The following is an 18,943-nucleotide window of genomic DNA, read 5'->3' on the forward strand; positions in this document are numbered from 1 at the left end:
CCACCTATTTCACCAGTGCTTTTAAAACATACACAAGAAACAAAAAATAAAAAATGAAGCCACTAAATACTTTCTAGAAAAAAACAACTTTTCTTAATTCTCTGATTTCTGTAAGACTCATTGCTTAACTGTAATACTGCTCAACTTTGCTCTAGATGGCTAGCATCTTTTTGTGAGGGAGGAAAATTTCACCTTCTCAATCTGGGTCTCAGTGTGCCTGAAATGAAGGGGTTGGATTGCATGGTATCTAAAGTGTTTTTTCTTTGACTACTTTTATGAAATGAGGTTTTTTTTGAGAGAGAGAGAGATACTTTTTTTTTTCTTAATTAATCAGTTAGCATAACCAAACTTACTTTTTAAAATCCCATATCAGTAAGTGTGATCCTTCTTCCCAGTCCCAGGTTTATCCAGTATCTAAAATTTCTCTAACTTAGTAAAACTATAGTAGTGCATTCCTAATACAGAAAGCCTTCATTATTATCTTTTATTCTACTCTGCATGGCAGGATCCCCTTCTGAAACTTTCTGGGGCTATTTTAATGAGGAGTCAAAACTGAACAAATCTCCATTCATCTGAAGCTAAGCCAAAGTTGACTTAAATTTCAAGATTAAGTTGATGCAGTGATTAACTGGTTAGATGAAACACATTGAACAATACATATTTTAAAGCTTCAAAACTGTAATTTATTTTGAACATAATATTGTGCTTTATCTTTTCATGGAAAAAGTTTAAGTGGCATTTGAACATCAGAAATACAGTTCTAATCTCTGTTGTTTGTGACCAGCACAGCCACAGATGTTCATCAATCAAAGAAATTGTTGGGTATTTCTTTTCAATGGTTGGAATGCAGTGCGGCGTGGTCTAGATAATCAATACAGCGACTTCATGATGTATTATAATCCTGTGCTGCCTTTCTCAAGGAGCCCGAGACAATATGCAATGGATTAAAATTTAGGAGGCTTGGAATCTAGCCAAGATTTACCATCAGCCAAATCAAAGATGGTCCAGAATCACATCTCCTCTGGGCTTGACTTAATCTGGACTGCAAAAATGGGGTGGGATTTGGGGGGGATGATGTTGTAGTTTCATTGGTTCTCAAGAGGAAACAGAGAGGGGACAATCTGTCTTTCCTGGGAGTTTTGGGAAATTACCAAGGAGTTTCTGGCTGTCACAATGACTAGGGGATGTGGAAGGCAGTTGGAAAGCTGGAGACTTTGATGTGTTAAACTTTTCCACCTCTTTGAAGAATTATTTCAACTCAAAAGCTCCTGTGTCCTTTTTCTTGGGAGAAACACCAGCAGATGAGTGCTCAAGTTTTTCTGGCATTAGTGTTCTTAAAAAGACTTCTATGGGGACTTCTTCTGTCCTTCTCTAGCAGGGTTATGTGATTCTACTTTTCCCAGACTAGAGACTCCCAGACTTTCTAGAACTCATATCGAGGATGCCCATCTATAAATTTCCCTGCTTTTCTTCTTCAGATGTCCCTGAAATTATAAGCCAGGTTCAAGGCTTTTTTCTATAATCATGTGGTTATCAAACATGTACTGTTACTCTGGTCATTTTCAATTTCAGAGTCTAAAGAACTGACTCTGAGTTCTTTTTTTTATCCACAGAGGAAAAGGTCATGGGAAGCATTGTCCTTCTGAACTGGAGTGCTTCTCACCAAGCTAAAATGCCCTTTATTTGTCACAGTCCTTTCCAGTGATTCTTTGTTCCATGAATCTCTTTGACAGTTCGTGTGGTGTGTGTGTGCTCAATTGTGTCTGACTCTTTACAACTCCATGAACTGTAGCCCACCAGGTTCCTCTGTCTATGGCGTTGTCCAGGCAAGAATACTGGAGTGGGTTGCCATTTCCTTCCCCAGGGGACCTTTCTGACCCAGGATTGAACCTGTGTCTCTTGCATCTCCTTCAATGGCAGGTGGATTCTTTACCACTAGCATTACCTGGGAAGCCTGCTCAAGGAGCTTAGAAGGAGGTTTGAGGAGGGTGGAGGGGAGATTGAGGGACTGGGGTTCAGCTACTGAGTCAGGCATCCTTACTGAGATCTTCTTCCTTAAAACCTTAACTGCCGGGGTCCAGCCCCGGTGGATCCAGGGAATTCGAAGCAGGGACGGCATCAGCGTCTGAGGAATTAATTGCTTAATTAGAGATATGGAGGGAGATTAGAAAGAAATCGTGTAGTAGGAAAATAAGTGGAGAAAAGAGGCTGAATAACTTGGTTTATGCGGAGAACCAATAAAACTCCAAGACAAGGAGTTTGCACCACCTACATAGGCCACCGGCGCCCGCTTGAATAGCAGAGGGTTATTCAAGCCTTGGGCTCCCTCTGGCGTGGGTCTTAGAAGCCAGGGCAAGTGAGTAGACATAGCAAGCCTCCACGCTCCAGGTGGGAATTCAGCCAGAAAGTGAAAAAGACGACACGGGGGAAACCAGCCTTCCCAAGAACTGATCCGTTTCTTTATTTTCCAGGTCCACTTTTATAATTTTAGTTGTACATAGAGATAAATGTGTTCTCAGCATATCTTTGTTCTTACAAGGGTCTTACATTTGTTTTACAATATCTTCTGGTCTGGAGACCGATTAACATTTTATTTTAACATTTTATGGTTAATCGATCAGAAAACTTATTTCCCCTTAAGATCTATTTAGTCTTAAGATAGTGATAAAGTTACATTTTTACATAGCAAGGACACAATGATTTATAACAAAGAAAGAGGAGTACAGTGATCTATAACAAAAGAGATAATTCATTAACTCAAAAAGTCTAGTATTGCTAACATCAAAACTACTATATTTCTTTTTCTACATTCCAATTACATTGATTAACATACTCCCAGGTGCCTAAGGATATGGAGGCCTGGTAGCAATCATTAACTCAGCAATGAAACCCCTCACCAACATAATTTCTAACTAATTTGCTAATACTATACTAATAATTTTCTAACTTCTCAAAAGAATCTGTTTTTAGAAAGTTTAAAGCATCTCGTGTCTCTCACGGTTGGGAGGCTGTAAACAATCACATGTGGCCAGATAATCCTGTCAGGCAGGCTAGAGAGCCATCAGAGGAGTTTTTGAACTGAAACACACCCAGGAGATTTATTAACTGGAGTCCTATTTATTAACTCCTTTACAGAGAGAGGTGGTGGGGGATAGCCCCTGTAATGTCAGAAGTATAGGTGAAAGGCATAATGCGGCAAGGCAGGCAAACTGGTTTATGGGGCAGATGAATGAGCAGATCCAGCGAGGCTCCCTTAAGGCCCGACTCGCCTTTGCCTGTCGGGCCCCTTAACCTCATGACCTTTGCCACAGGCGGGACTCCTCATGCCGGCTCCGGGCACTTAACCTTCCTTGTTCCACTAAGGTTGCAATGCCTTTCTCAATAACTTCCAACGACTTCCTGAAGTATGAAACTTGATTCAGGCCGAAATAAACATTCCCAAGGTCTAACTTGCATTATATTCAAAGTGATTTGGAATCACAGTGACCCAGTGCCTCAGGTACTTGGCTTGAAATCCTCATTCTTACTCACCATGTGCTCCTGAGAATACCATTTTATTTCTTTAGTATCGGTGCCCTTTATAAATGATGAGGAATGGTCTCTACTCTACTTATTATGGAGGAATTCATTTTCTAAGATGTGTTTTAAGAAACACAGGACCCAAGGGAAGCATTATCAAAACGGGATTCTGTGGTCAACTGAGTTTGAGAAATTCTGAATATACTTAGAGATTAAAAATAGATACCAATATTTTAAAGAGACCTGGGTAAAATTGCAGAAAGGCATTTTTTAAAAAAATTTAAATTAATGCTTCCTAAATGTCTTTGAGTCAGAAGTTATTTGTTCTTTCTCTCCCTCACTACCTAGCCCATGGAATATACTTAGAGAAATGTTGTCATGGAATATTTTAAAGTCAAAGTGGATGAAGATAATATGAAAGTTATTTAGACATCTAATAACCATTTCTCAAGCATAGGTTGTTAAAACACACTTTTAAGAGTGTCTTGCTTGATTCGCCAGTAGTATACTTTCTCCTGGAAACGTATAAGGTTTAGCATTTCTCCTCTATTTGCTCATCTACTTTTAACTCTGATAAAACAACAAGGGTAATATGATACAAAAACTTTGGCCACACAACAAGCCAGATTTCAAGATCCTAATACCATCACATTCTTGAATTTTTCAGTCCACACTCCCCTCTTGCTCTTCATCTTCTCCTGCATCTTCCACTTTCTCTTTCTTCTCTTCTTTCCCCTGCCTCCCTTTTCCCTTTTCCTTCACTTCTTCTGATAACCCAGCATAGCATTTTGGTTTAGGTCAACCAAGTTTTATGAGCCCTTAGTTATTGCAAATAGCACTATGATGATTATGGAGTGAAAAAGAGATACAGCTTAGGTATTGCTCTCAAAAATCTTACTTTCTAAGAGAGAAGATGTATATGGAACACATGATTCTAGCTGAGTTTGGCCCATATAATAGTAGAATTCCCTCTAAGATATAGGATGTAGCCTTGACAAAGGAAGGGTTGACTTTGCTGGAAAGGTGGAAAAGAACTTGTTCATTGAATGCTTCACAGAGTGTGGGATGTCTGAATAAGTGTGTCAGCAGTTCCTTTGCAGTCAAGAGTAGGAAGGTGGATCCAGCAGAGAGGGTAGCATGGAGGAAGCCTCTGAGATATTAAACTGCAATGTGTACATTGAACACAGAAACCATTCAAATAAGTTGCAAAAATATGGAGAGAGGAAAACTAAGACTGCATAATCAGGGGCCTGTATTTTTACTGCCCTTGGGATAGTGGTCTTCCAACTTTTTTAAAGAATACCAAGGAGAGATAATAAAGCCTTCTTTAGTGATCAATGCAAAGAAATAGAGGAAACAACAGAATGGGAAACACTAGAGATCTCTTCAAGAAAATTAGAGATACCAAGGGAATATTTCATGCAAAGATGGGCTCAATAAAGGACAGAAATGGTATGTACCTAACAGAGCAGAAAATATTAAGAAGAGGTGGCAAGACTACACAGAAGAACTGTACAAAAAAGATCTTCACGACCCAGATAATCACGATGGTGTGATCACTCATCTAGAGCCAGACATCCTGGAATGTCAAGTCAAGTGGGCCTTAAAAAGCATCACTATGAACAAAGCTAGTGGAGGTGATGGAATTCCAGTTGAGCTATTTCAAATCCTGGAAGATGATGCTGTGAAAGTACTGCACTCAATATGCCAGCAAATTTGGAAAACTCAGCAGTGGCCACAGGACTGGAAAAGGTCAGTTTCCATTCCAATCCCAAAGAAAGGCAATGCCAAAGAATGCTCAAACTACCACACAATTGCACTCATCTCACATGCTAGTAAAGTAATGCTCAAAATTCTCCAAGCCAGGCTTCAGCAATACGTGAACTATGAACTTCTAGATGTTCAAGCTGGTTTTAGAAAAGGCAGAAGAACCAGAGATTAAATTGCCAACATCTACTGGATCATGGAAGAAGCAAGAGAGTTCCAGAAAAACATCTATTTCTCATTTATTGACTATGCCAAAGCCTTTGACTGTGTGGATCACAATAAACTGTGGAAAATTCTGAGAGAGTTGGGAATACCAGACCACCTGACCTCCCTCTTGAGAAACCTATATGCAGGTCAGGAAGCAACTGTTAGAACTGGACATGGAACAACAGACTGGTTCCAAATAGGAAAAGGAGTACATCAAGGCTGTATATTGTCACCCTGTTTATTTAACTTATATGCAGAGTACATCATGAGAAATGCTGGGCTGGAAGAAGCACAAGCTGGAATCAAGATTGCCAGGAGAAATATCAATAACCTCAGAGATGCAGATGACACCACCCTTATGGCAGAAAGCGAAGAGGAACTAAAGAACCTCGTGATGAAAGTGAAAGAGGAGAGTGAAATAGTTGGCTTAAAGCTCAACATTCAGAAAACTAAGATCATAGCACCTGGTCCCATCACTTCATGGGAAATAGATGGGGAAACAGTGGAAACAGTGTCAAACTTTATTTTGGGGGCACAAAATCACTGCAGATGGTGACTGCAGCCATGAAATTAAAAGGCACTTACTTCTTGGAAGGAAAGTTATGACCAACCTAGATAACCTATATAAAATATCAGAGATATTACTTAAAAAAAATCAGAGATAAACCATAGTCAAGGCCATGGTTTTTCCAGTGGTCATGTATGAATGTGAAAGTTGGACTGTGAAGAAAGCTGAGTGCCGAAGAATTGATAACTTTTGAACTGTGGTGTTGGAGAAGACTCTTGAGAGTCCCTTGGACTGCAAGGAGATCCAGCCAGTCCATTCTGAAGGAGATCAGTCCTAGGTGTTCTTTGGAAGAACTGATGCTAAAGCTGAAACTCCTGTATTTTGGCCACCTGATGCAAAGAGTTGACTCATTGGAAAAGACTCTGATGCTGGGAGAGATTAGGGGCAGGAGGAGAAGGGGACGACAGAGGATGAGATGGCTGGATGGCATCACTGACTTGATGGACATGAGTTTGGGTAAAGTCCGGGAGCTGGTGATGGACAGGGAGGCCTGACATGCTGCAATTCATGGGGTTGCAGAGTTGGACATGACTGAGTGACTGAACTGAACTGTACTGAACTTTTTTAAGCCTTGAAACTCCTTGTGAAGCCCAGGTTTTGCTTGGTAGTGCAAAAATAGAGCAAGGGCACCGCTACCTGTGCTATTTGGAATTCGCTGCAGTAGAACATGGTCATATTTGTGTTTTCTACTAGAAACTGAATAAGTTTTCTTTAGAGGATGAAAAATTTCCCAAACTAGGGAAAAGGAAAGGGGCAAAGGAAAACATTGACTTTCTCGGATGCTATTTTAAATGAAAGGCCAGGATCCATCTTTCTGTTCAGTCACACGTGGTAGCAACTTTCAAGAAAAAGAAGTGCTGATGTACATTGGCTCACTCTGCTATTAAGTGTGCTGGAGCATATTTTAAAAACAGTTTAGAACTAAAATCATACGCATTTATGTCTTCTATTCCTTTGAGGCCTTTTAGAAGCAGACAAGTCTGAACTGCATTTATTCACGTGGGAGCAGAATTATCTTTGATTACTAAGTGCTTTCTGCTTCCATGAAAGCTATAATAAACGCCTGCTGGATCCATGGGGGTAGGTGTGGGCTTGTAAAATCAAAGATGGAGAAGATTTGGCTGAAAGGAAATTTCTTACAAATATTACAAAAAATTGGTTTGAATGTGAAAGTTTTAGAGAAAGCTTTGGGTTATTTTTATTGACATCCCTGGGTTGGCATCCCTTAAGAGAGAGTATCATACCATACTTACATGGATATCTTCCATCAACCCCCACATGATGTGAAGGGTTTTAACATCTTTAGCTCTGACCATGGCAATACCATGGGTTCCCCTGGTGGCTCAGTGGTAAAGAATCTGCCTGCAATGCAGGAGGCACAGGAGACATAGGTTTGACCCTGGGGTCAGGAAGATACGCTGGAGGAGGAAATGGCAACCCACTCCAGTATTCTTGCCTGGAAAATTCCATGGACAAAGGATCCTGGTGGGCTACAGTCCATGGGGTCACAAAGAGTTGAATATGTCTGAGTAACTGAACACACACAGATACATATACACACATAAGGCAATGCCAGAAACACAGAAGAATGTTCTCACCTGGCTTTATCAGCTTTTTACTCTGTATCTTGGCTCTTTTCTTCAATGTATACAGAAATGCAACACTGAGGCCTTGGTGTGTTTTGCCTATTTGGTTTTTAAATTTCTTTCTTTCTTTCTTTTTTTACAGAGTAATTCATCTTTACTATAAGTTAGTTTAAAAAACATTTATGCAAAAAGAAGAAATTAAAATCTACTGGTAATAACAACTCTAGAAATAACTACTATCAACACTTTAGAGTATCTTTATATTTTTCTAGATTTTTTTTCCTTACACATACATATTCAATGTTTATTTGAGAAATGAGAATCATGATACACAAATGGTTTTGTTACCCAATTTTCTTAATTTAAATACATAAAAAACAAAAATAATTTTGAAGTCAATAAATCCAGTTTGCTTTACAACATTGCTTTTTTAAAGCGTTTTATTTTATATTGGAGTATAGCCTATTGACAATGTTGTGATAGTTTCAGGTGCACAGCAGAGCAGCTCAGTCACACATATACAGGTATCCATTCTCCCCCAACTCCCCTCCCATCCAGGCTGCCACATCACATTGGGCAGAGTTCCACATTCTATACAGTAGGTCCTTGGTGATTATTTTAAATATAGCAATGTGTGCATGTCGCTTTGATGTGGATACAGTGCTATTACTTTCTAAAGATAGACCCCAATTTATTTAAACAAACTTTTATTTTTAGATACTTGGTTTCCAGGCTTGCCTTCTTAGAACAGTGCTAGAAAACTTCCTACCAGCTAAAATTTGCCTTCATTTATCCTTGTCTCCTTAGGACAATCTACTCAAATGGAATTTCTGGGTCAAAGGCTCTATATACTGTCAACACTGTTCACATGCTTTATAAAACTGCCCTCAAGAATGAAGGCTATTCTTGTTTGTACTCCAAATGTGAATATATGAGGGCACTTATTTCCTATCAACATTACCAATTCTATTAATGTTGTTTTGGTCAATTTAATATTTTAAATTCCTGGGACTCCCTCCCTCTTCCACCTTTTGGGTCTAATAGAACATGTGCTCAAAAGGATGAGGTGAGAGGTCAAGGAGATAAATGAGGCAGAGATGAGGCAGAGAAGGACTGTAGGAGGGCTCAGTGATGTATTCACAGTTGATTTAATTTCATTTTGAAGATGCACCTCCTTGAAAGAGTTTATTGATGGGCTTTATATTTGAATTGTAGAAGCTGCAGGATAAGGAGGAGCTTATTTAGAAACCAAGGTGATTTTCTGAATTCCAAGGGAGGTCCCTTGTCAGGTAGAGAGAAAGAGATGCCTCAAGAACTCTGCAAGTCAGTTGGGAGCAGTGCAAGTCAGGAGGGCTTCAGATGTGGTGCAGGGAATCCAAGAGGTCAGACAATTGGAAGAGTAAGCCTAGTCATTGGCTAAAACCTGGAAATACTAAAAGGAGAAGAGTGATCCTTTCTAGGGATTTCTCACTGAGCTTTATGTTGGTATTGTGCCACTGGCCTGTATGGAGCCTTGCTTTTCTTCTGGATTGAAAAGCAATAGAATGTGATGATGGGCTTCCCTGGTGGCTCAGATGATAAAGAATCTGCCTGCAGTGCTGGAGACCTGGGTTTGATCCCTGGGTTAGGAAGCTCCCATGGAAGAGGGTATGGCAACCCACTCCAGTGCTCTTGCCTGGAGAATCCCATGGAGAGAGGAGCCTGGCGGGCTACAGTCCATGGGGTCGCAAAGAGTCAGACACGACTGAGCGACTATGCACAGCCCAGCACAGAGCGTCATGGTGAACTGTGTTGTGGGTGGAGAATCAGAATTCCGACCCTGCCCTTTGCCTGCTCACTGAGTCTGAGTTATTCTCTAAAGTGTTCCCACGTTTGTGAGGAATGAGGATTTGATGAGACAGTTTGTAGCAGTCAGCCTAAAGCCTAGAATTATAGCAATAGTGACCCTCCATCCAAAGCAGCTGTTCGTTTACTTTGGCACTGTGCCCTCAGATAACATAATGGCTTCTTGGATCCCCTGGAGGTGACTCACTGGGTCACAGAGGATGACAAACTTCACCCCACCATTTGCCAGTGTCCACAGTGTCCTGCTGAGCAGAGGACATGGGAGAACTTTCTCTCCTGTTTTCTTAAATGGAATCATTTTGCTTTATTTTCTTGGGAATGCTTCATTGTCCTCCAAATGAAATAGAGGTCATACCACCTCCCGTGTCTCCCTCTCTGTGCTGGTGGCTGGAAAACTCAGGGGTGAATGTGTGGTCCGTCTCTATTTACTGTGTAGAGCTTCACAGAATTCATCCCATATACCAGCCACCCTGCTGGCTGTAACTTATCTTCCTTATATTTATTCCTCACCTGCTTGCATTTCCTCAAACTTGATCTTATCTTGTATGTATGCTGTAAACAACTTTGAATGGCTTTCAGAACCAAAAGCAAGGTAGAATGGAAGAAATAAAAATAAAAGAGAAAATAAAGCTCAGCTCTGGTACACCCATTCTGAGGTAAATCATATATATATATATATATATATATATATATATAGTTATCATTTTCTCCCATTCCCTTTCCTTCCCATTGATTCCATTTCCATCCATCCATATCTCCGTCTATCCATCTAACTTAATTGTAGATGTGCAGTGTAAGATTTTCAGATAGCATTAGCCCATGAAAAGTTTCTTTCATCTTAAGAAGTTCATCATAAAATGACTTTTAATGGCCGTCTAGCCCTCTATCATGCAGATAAGCCGTAGTTCATTACTTACTCTTCTGTTATTAAAATTTAAGATTTTTCCTTTTGCTTCATAACATTTATCTTTATAATCATTCCTTACACATTTTTAGAGCATTTTATTTTATTTATTTATTCTTTTTTTTATTTTAGTTGACTAGGTCTTAGTTGCAGTATGCAGGATCTTTGCTGCGTCATGTAGAGTCTTTCGTTGTGGCCTGTGGACTCTCTAGCTGTGGTATGCAGGCTTAGGTGCTCCATGGCATGTGGAAACTTAGTTCCCCAACCAGGGATCGAACCCACATCCCCTACATTGCAAGGTGAATACTTAACCGCTGGTCCACCAGGGATGTTCTCTTATACACTTTTGTATAGCGCTCTATTTTTGATAAACATGTTCATATACATTATTGGTGATCATCTTCCTCCTATTCAAAGAAGTAAAATGAAAGCATAAAATCATTAGTGCCTGTCCAGCAGAGTTGAGGGCCAGGAAGTGGGATTCCCTGTATCAGCAAAGAAGCAGGTCTGTAAGACATGGAATGAAAATGTCTTCTCCCTTTGCCACCATAGACAGAGAGCTTCTCCAGAGAGACTTTTGAGGCATACAGATAAGGGTTAGGGATGAATCCGTGCCATGTGGTGTTTCCCCTTCCTCAAACTTCCAGAGCTCTTCTCTGCTGATCTCCATCTAGCATGGAGGAGAGGACCCTCGCTAGGCATAGCTCCTGGTGGACCAGGAGTTGAGAGACTCATCAGACCTTTCTCAAAGACCTTATTCCTCTTTTCCTGGTTTGTAGCCAAAATCTGACATCCCCAGATATTCCCAGGTTTTGGGTTAGATGTTTTTCTTGCTCAGCTGGGCAAAACTGAAAGAACATTTTTAAACAGGATCTTTGAATTTTCAGCTTCTATCTTTCATTAAAGATTAGGAGCAGCATTTTTAAAAGCCTCTGCCTCAGAGGTCCCCACTTGTAGCTACCATACCTGGTGATCTGCCTCTGTAGTTTTAGGAGAATGTTCTATCTACAGCTGCTGACTGTAGTTGTCCCTCGGTATCCAGGGGGACTGGTTTCAGAAATCTGTGAGGATCCCCAAATCTTTAGATGCTCAAGCTCCTTATATAAGATGGTGTGGTACAGCATCTGTGGATACAGAGAACTGACTGTGTTTCCTGCTGCTGTTGGAATCAGACTAATATCTCCTTCAAAAACAACCACCTTGGAACTTCTCTGGTGGTCTAGTGATTAAGACCCCATGCTGCCAATGCAGGGGACTTGGGTTTGATCCCTGGTCAGGGAACTAAGATCCCACATGCCACATGGTGTGGCAAAAACAAAAAAATGCTACCATGTTGTCTGCACAGATCCTTCAGGCTGTGGTAAGATTTTTGTTTACAAACACAGCCCTTGTTTGTGCTGTTTTCCAAGAAGCAGGTCTCCGTGGACTCTAGACTGGCATGTTTATCAGCTGTGGCACTGAACACCAGTTATGACCTCAGTTTTCATGTCTGTCATACGGAAAACAATTCTTCCTTATGGTTCTTGTTGGTGAAGACCAAGATACATGTGGCCAAAGGACATATTGTTTGTGAACATGCCTATCACTTTTTTGTCACAGTTTTTTGACTTTGATTCAAGCATTTGACCTGGGCACAACAGTGCGGAACCTTCAACAGAGCAGATGATTACCAAACACTTGATCTATGGCTGTGGCCAGCCCCAGGGCCTTGTCAACAAGCTGACAAGGCAGATAGTATCATACACCCCTATTCACCCCATTGAGAAATTTCATCACTCAGCCAGATTTGAAGCTAGAAAAACAAAGTCGTGGTTGGAACTTAGGTAGAATCTGGCTGTAGAACCTGTTCTCTTGTCCACCCAACTGTATTGCTGAAAACCTAACAAATGGTTAAGAATGTGTTTCTCTTTAAAGATGCTCTTTAGCCCTGAGTATAGCTAGGCATGGGTCTCCCTGGCTTGGTATCACATCCCACTGCCAGCCCCATATCTCCTTGTCCCTCCCATCCAATCATGGTGCCATCCCAGATAGCCTTCCTCTGCCACCAGCTACATTTATTCCTGACACAGTGTAAATAGGGGCCTGTGAACATGGGCAGATGTTTACTTCTTGGTAGAGTCTCGGTAGAGTTGGCCCCAGGGGAATCAACCCCTCATGTTCCAAAGGAGGGGGATTGTGACCAAGCACATCAGCTGTATAAACTGGGTCTTGTTCCATATAGGAAACTCCTGGGAGGATCCTTCCAGAAGATATTCTAAACGTTTATTTTGTAAATCTTTACTCATGCCATATTTTAATGGGTACACTATTCTTTTGGCATCAGTTATGAGTTGGTTTTGAAACAGCTCAATATTAAACCAGCTGGGATGACTACTGATTTCTCCATTCCTTTGGGGTGACTCCACCAAGGTTTCATTCTGTTCCAATTTGTGTGCTCTTTGGAAGAAAAGTTATGACCAACGGAGATAGCATATTAAAAAGGAGAGACATTGCTTTGCCAGCAAAGGTCCATCTAATCAAAGCTTTGGTTTTTCCAGTAGTCATGTATGGATGTGAGAGTTGGACTATAAAGAAAGCTGAATGCCAAAGAATTGATGCTTTTGAACTGTAGTGTTGGAGAAGACTCTTGAGAGTCCCTTGAACTGCAAGGAGATCCAACCAGTCCATCCTAAATGAGATCAGTCCTGAATATTCATTGGAAGGACTGAGGCTGAAGCTGAAACTCCAATACTTTGGCCACCTGATTTGAAGAACTGACTCATTTAAAAAGACCCGAATGGTGGGAAGGATTGAAGTCAGGAAGAGAAGAGGAATGACAGAGGATGAGATGGTTGGATAGCACCACCGACTCAATGGACATGAGTTTGGGTAAACTCTGGGAATTGGTAATGGACAGGGAGGTCTGGCGTGCTGCAGTCCATGGGATCACAAAGAGTCAGACAGGACTGAGTCAGACTGAACTGAACTGAACTGATATGCCCATCGGGCAACGCAGAAAGTGGCTCCATTAGCTAATACAGCATTGCCATATTTGTCATGGAAATCAGGTGCCTGCTTCTGGTGGCTCTGCCTTGACATTGTTTGCTAAATACTTTGAACTCAGAGATGACTCAGAGATGTTGTGCTTGGCCAAAGGCAATGTCGTGGAGCTGAAAACAGGACTGTGGCTATAGCAGCTGCTGGTGTTTTGCACCTTCACCAAGTTCCCTTGACTTTTGAAAACGAAACTGTCAGACTTTTAACTAAACTTCCAACTGTGATGTTTAGAGGCTAACTTTTGTCCCACAAAACTTACCCAGCAATGTTTGATCCACAAAACATCTTACCTGCTTTCTCCCTGAGGGCTCACCATAGCGAGTTCATGAGGGAGGCCAGCAGTTTCTCCTTTGTCCCTGTTTCTCTCTTCCCTCTTCTTCGCTTTATTGAGTTCCTACATCAAGGGCTTCCCTAGTGGCTCAGACAGTAAAGAATATGCCTGCAATGGGGAGACCTGGGTTCGATCCCTGGGTCAGGAAGAGCCCCTGGAGGAGGGCATGGCTACTCACTCCAGTATTCATGCCTAGAGAATCCCATAGACAGAGGAGCCTGGTGAGCTAAAATCCATGAGGTCGCAAAGAGTCAGACATGACTCTAACATGACTCTAACTAACAACAACAACACTGGGCTCTGTTTTGAGAATTAAAAGTGCAAGAGGCAAATCTTTCTCGCTTTCCTGTTGAGTTCTCACGGGTCGTATGTGGGGCTGTGCTTTGAACTTGAATCTCCTGCTGGCCAAGCCAGGACATGCTCTCCACTCAAGATGCCTTTCCAAACAGCTGCCAAACACTGCTTTCAGCATCGAGTCCTGGCATTGCTAACACAGATGAGCTCGGATAAGCCTCTTGCTGAGACGATGGGTTCTAGGCCTCACATTCCGCATCCCTAGGGAATGGCTCAGAACCAGTCATGTTGCATCTGAACAAACTTTTCTGAGGTCTTAGTCAAGGCTGCCAAAGTCACTTCTTACAGAAATAGGAGTGGCTAAAGTCAAGACCTGTGTATTCTGCTGGTGCTTCTAAAACAGGACAGATCTCTTGTAATTTATCCATCCATCAATTCATTAATTTATTTGTTCTGAAACAGGGATGCCCCCTACATGGTAATGGAGTGTGCTTACTATGAAGCTTCTGTCTCTAGAATACAAATGCTCCCCCCTCCCGGCCCCAGCCCCACTCCTATCTCCCAGTGATAATGAGTAGCAGCCCTGACAGTCAGTCCTCCCCTATATAATCTTCCTCCTCTGAGTACTGGGTCTTGCAGTACTCCTGAGGATGGGAGGGGAAGGGCGTTCTCTGATTGCCAGAGGAGGTGCTGGTGGCTGAGGAGGAGGTGACCTTGGTGAGTTGCATCTTTGCACAGTAACTGCTCCAAGTCCCCCTCCCACAGCGGCTACAGATCCAGGACATTGTCATTCTCCACGGCAGTGAGTCTTCAGCGTGGGGCTGCCCATTCCCCTGTGCTGTGCTCAGGGAAGAGGCAACAGCCACATTAGCAACAACATTTGATTGAAAGGGCACTCAGCAAAGATCTGGGCTGAGGCAGACCAGTGGTCATGCTGCCACTTATTGACAAGGACGTCAGGAATGCAGGATGGTGAGGAGGCAGGGTCTCTCCAGCAGAAACTTTGAGCTGTCAGGACGGGGGCTCAGAAGGCTGACCCACGACAGAGATGTGTCCACAGCTAGTGCTTCTACGTTGGCCTCTAATGTCAGAAAACAAACACTTTGAGCTGGAGTTTTTAAGCATAGCCACCTCTCCAAGTGTTAGAGGTAAAACATGTTCAGGCAATTGTTTGTTACTTTAGGAACCTAGATCTCCCCATTCTTTTCCCTTCCTGGGGGTGAGCTTTCTCTTAAAAATTTGAAAACACAAAAGGTCTCATCAGATCTTCTTTCTCAAGAGGATGATTCTACTGATCACTTTCTGAAGAGGTCCCCTGGGGATTCCCCAGTGACTCTCACTCTTGCCAACATTGTGACATGATTTGTCATATTTTTGTGAAAAGGAAGAAAAAGAACTGCTATTCCCATAGATAATCTGCAGCGTCCGTTTATCGGTTCAGTCATGTGGCAAAACCCCAAGGGCCAGGAGTTTGTCAATAAACTGTGGATTTTCCAGACCTGGTCCCAGTGATGATTTGTTCACATTTCTCATGTTCTGCAGGATCTACCTGGCTTCCACTACCTGGACTTTGTCCTCTGTTATTGGCTGAAGCACAGTCCTCACAGTTGGTGACTGACGTGAGTTTCTCCCGCTTGATGCTGGGCATCCTTAGGACACAGCTTGTACTTGACTTCCTGGCCCTTTACCTTCCTGGTCCCTCTTGGCAGCTCCTCTGAATTACTGGACTCTTGAACTTCACTCTGGGGTTAGCCAGGCCTTAGCATCCTCGATGGAGCTATGCTTACTATACCTTGTATGACAAATTGTTTAGAGCCCCATAAACCCAGGACAACACATTTTCAGAATTAGATTATTTCTAAAGTGTGCTTTTTAAAGTCACCTTTTTGAGAGGGACAGGGCTGGAGTTTAGCTTACCTTGTCAGCAAGTTATAAAACATAAATATCACTTGAGTCCATTTGAGAAGCAATCTCCCTTCTTTTCATCCCCACTCCACCACTGCCCAGTGTCCAAAATGCCCTTGATCCCAGATGGCTCAATGGACCATGAACAATAAAATTGAAAGAATTTCTCCTAATAAAAATGAATCCCCTCAATGACTAATTTGAAAGAGCACTAATCTACCATGAGAGCTTCTTTGAGACCTGTCTTTGTCACCGGTTCGTTGGGAGACTCGTATGGTCATTAACCTCTGGGACCCTCTTGTCCACACTTCAGAAATAAAGGACACAGCATGAGTATTCTAAAGGGATGTGCATCATTAAGGATCGAACATGAACAGATAACCAGACCTTTGACTGTATATAATTTTGTGTTTACTATATGGATAAACCTCGATATTTAGAGAGTAACAGAATTATGTGACTCTCTATATAGCCATTTGAAGTTAATAAGGCAGTGAATCTTAATTACCTACATTAGTTTAGCCTAGTAAAGTAAAATTAAACCATTTCCATGCATTGTCTTTCCATCTGCCATTAACAGCAGAGAGAGTCAAATATTCATATACTTGGTCAGGCTGCTTTAATTCATGGCTGTATTTTCATCTCAAGCTCACAGAGTTTCCAGCTCCGGAATAAGCCTCAACATTCTCTCTTGAAATAAGAATGAGAGAAATGTAAGGACTCAATAATACTCTTGCACAACATGTGAAATGGCAATTCTTAAAAACCTTTCCTTGGGCTATTAAACAGAGAAGGCAATGGCAACCCACTCTAGTACTCTTGCCTGGCAAATCCCACAGACAGAGGAGCCTGGTAGGCTGCAGTCCATGGGGTCGCTACGAGTCAGACACGACTGAAGCATTTTCACTTTCACTTTTCACTTTCATGCATTGGAGAAGGAACTGGCAATCCACTCCAGTGTTCTTGCCTGGAGAATCCCAGGGATGGGGGAGCCTGGTGGGCTACCATCTATGGGGTCGCATAGAGTCGAACACAACTGAAGTGACTTAGCAGCAGCAGCAGCAGGGTATTAAATAGCTCTGAGTCCACCACACTCTCCTTCCTCAGCTCTTAAAATCTTGAATCTGCAAATATGTCAGTAAGGAAATTGCTGTCAGAGTAGAGAAATACCTGGGAGTAAGGTCATCCTTATTCAAGGTGCCTTACACTATCTGGATTCGGATGAAGTATGGCACATACCATCAGCATTACTGAGACCTGAAGGATTTTGTTGTTGTTGTTGTTCAGTTGCTAAGTCATGTCCAACTCTGTGCAACTCCATGAACTGCAATACCACAGACTTCCCTGTCCTTCACTATCTCCTGGAGTTTGCTCAAAATATCCATTGAGTTGGTAACGCTACCTAACCATCTCATCCTCTGCCACTCCTTTTGCCTTCATTCTTTCCCAGCATCAAGGTCTTTTCCAGTGAGTCAGCTCTTTGCCTCAGGTGGCCAAAGTATTGGAGTTTCAGCTTCAGCATCAATCCTTCCAATGAATATTCAGGGTTGATTTCCTTTAGGATTGACTGGTTTGATCTCCTTGCAGTTCAGGGGACTCTCAAAAGTCTTCTCCAACACCACAGTTCAAAAGCATCAGTTCTTTGACATTCAGCTTTTTTGTAGTCCAGCTCTCACATCCATACATGACCACTGGAAAAACTATAGTTTTGACTAGATGGACCTTTGTCAGCAAAATGATGTCCTTGCTTTTGAATACACTGTCTAGGTTTGTCATATAGCTTTCCTCCTGAGGAACAAGTGTCTTAGGGACCATCTAATTCACCTCCTCATCAGGTCCATTTTGCTGATAGTAAAACTGAGTCTCAGTGGGGCCAAATGTCTTGTCCCCCCTTATGTAGCACTTAGTAGCAATTTAGAACTGGAATCCAGGGTTTTGACTCCCATTCTGTTACCAAAATGTGTGTACTTCATTTGATGAAGTGGAATTTAAAATGCTGGGAGTGGAAGGGAAAGAATTTCAAAAGATTAACCAAAGAAAAGAAAGATTTTCCCAACTGGTCTCCAAGCCCTTTGACGCAGGCAAAGCCTTGGAAGTGAAACTTGGTTAAGTTTCCTTGTGCCGCTCTACAGACTTACACTCCTCTTTGTACCTTTGAAGACAGTGCATTATTCATGCAAACAGAATTTGTTTGTTCTGAGACTCTGCAGAGAAGGAGAAAAACAAGTTAATGGCAAAATTAAGAGTAGGAGTGATCATGGCTGTGCTTTGGCAGAACAACTATGAACAGCCACCTGAAGTGAGAGGTGGAAGGCCTCCTTGGAAAAGGAGCCCAGATGAAGACTTTAATGAGAGCAGTTCTATTGATGTGTCTAGAATCCTGTGTACAGTGCTGTGCTGCCTCTGGTGTCCCTGCCTTTCAAGTTTGAAGGCATTTCAGTATTAGACACGGCAGTCAAAATGATGTGAAGTCTACCTGTCCTTATTGTGTGTTTTAAATGTTCAATATAAGTAAATATTTTCATGCTGTAAGATGTTAGGATGGTACAATGAGGTAGGCTAGAGGGCTTTACAAACTGGAAATGTCTGAATGTAGAAACAAGGACTATTAACCACTTAGTAATTAATAGGTGGCTTCCCTGGTGGCTCAGCGTAAAAGAATCTGCCTGCCAATGCAGGCGGCACAAGTTCAATCCCTGGGTCAGGAAAATCCCCTGGAGAAGGAAATGACAACCCACTTCAGTGTTCTTGCCTGGAAAATCCACGGACAAAGGAGGTTGGCAGGATACAGTCTAGGGGGTCCCAAGAGAGTTGGACACAACTTAGAAACTAAATCTCAGCAAAATTAATAGGCACTTGCTTAAAGTCTAGGCACTTGCCAGGAATCACAGGTTATTAAGTATGTGGGACAGTATTTCTCAACAGGTGCTTTACAGACACCTGCAGATGACTCATCTGAAGCCCTTGATAAGTGCAAAGGC

The 18,943-nt window shown here is 42.0% G+C and overlaps 1 pseudogene; it reads right to left on the reverse strand.

The window, feature by feature from the left end:
* Positions 1–12,766: 12,766 nt before the first annotated feature.
* Positions 12,767–15,705, reverse strand: LOC120852287 (annotated as a pseudogene).
* Positions 15,706–18,943: the final 3,238 nt, after the last annotated feature.

The sequence above is a fragment of the Oryx dammah genome, unplaced genomic scaffold, assembly GCF_014754425.2.
Source record: "Oryx dammah isolate SB20612 unplaced genomic scaffold, SCBI_Odam_1.1 HiC_scaffold_25, whole genome shotgun sequence".
Lineage (NCBI taxonomy): Eukaryota > Metazoa > Chordata > Mammalia > Artiodactyla > Bovidae > Oryx > Oryx dammah.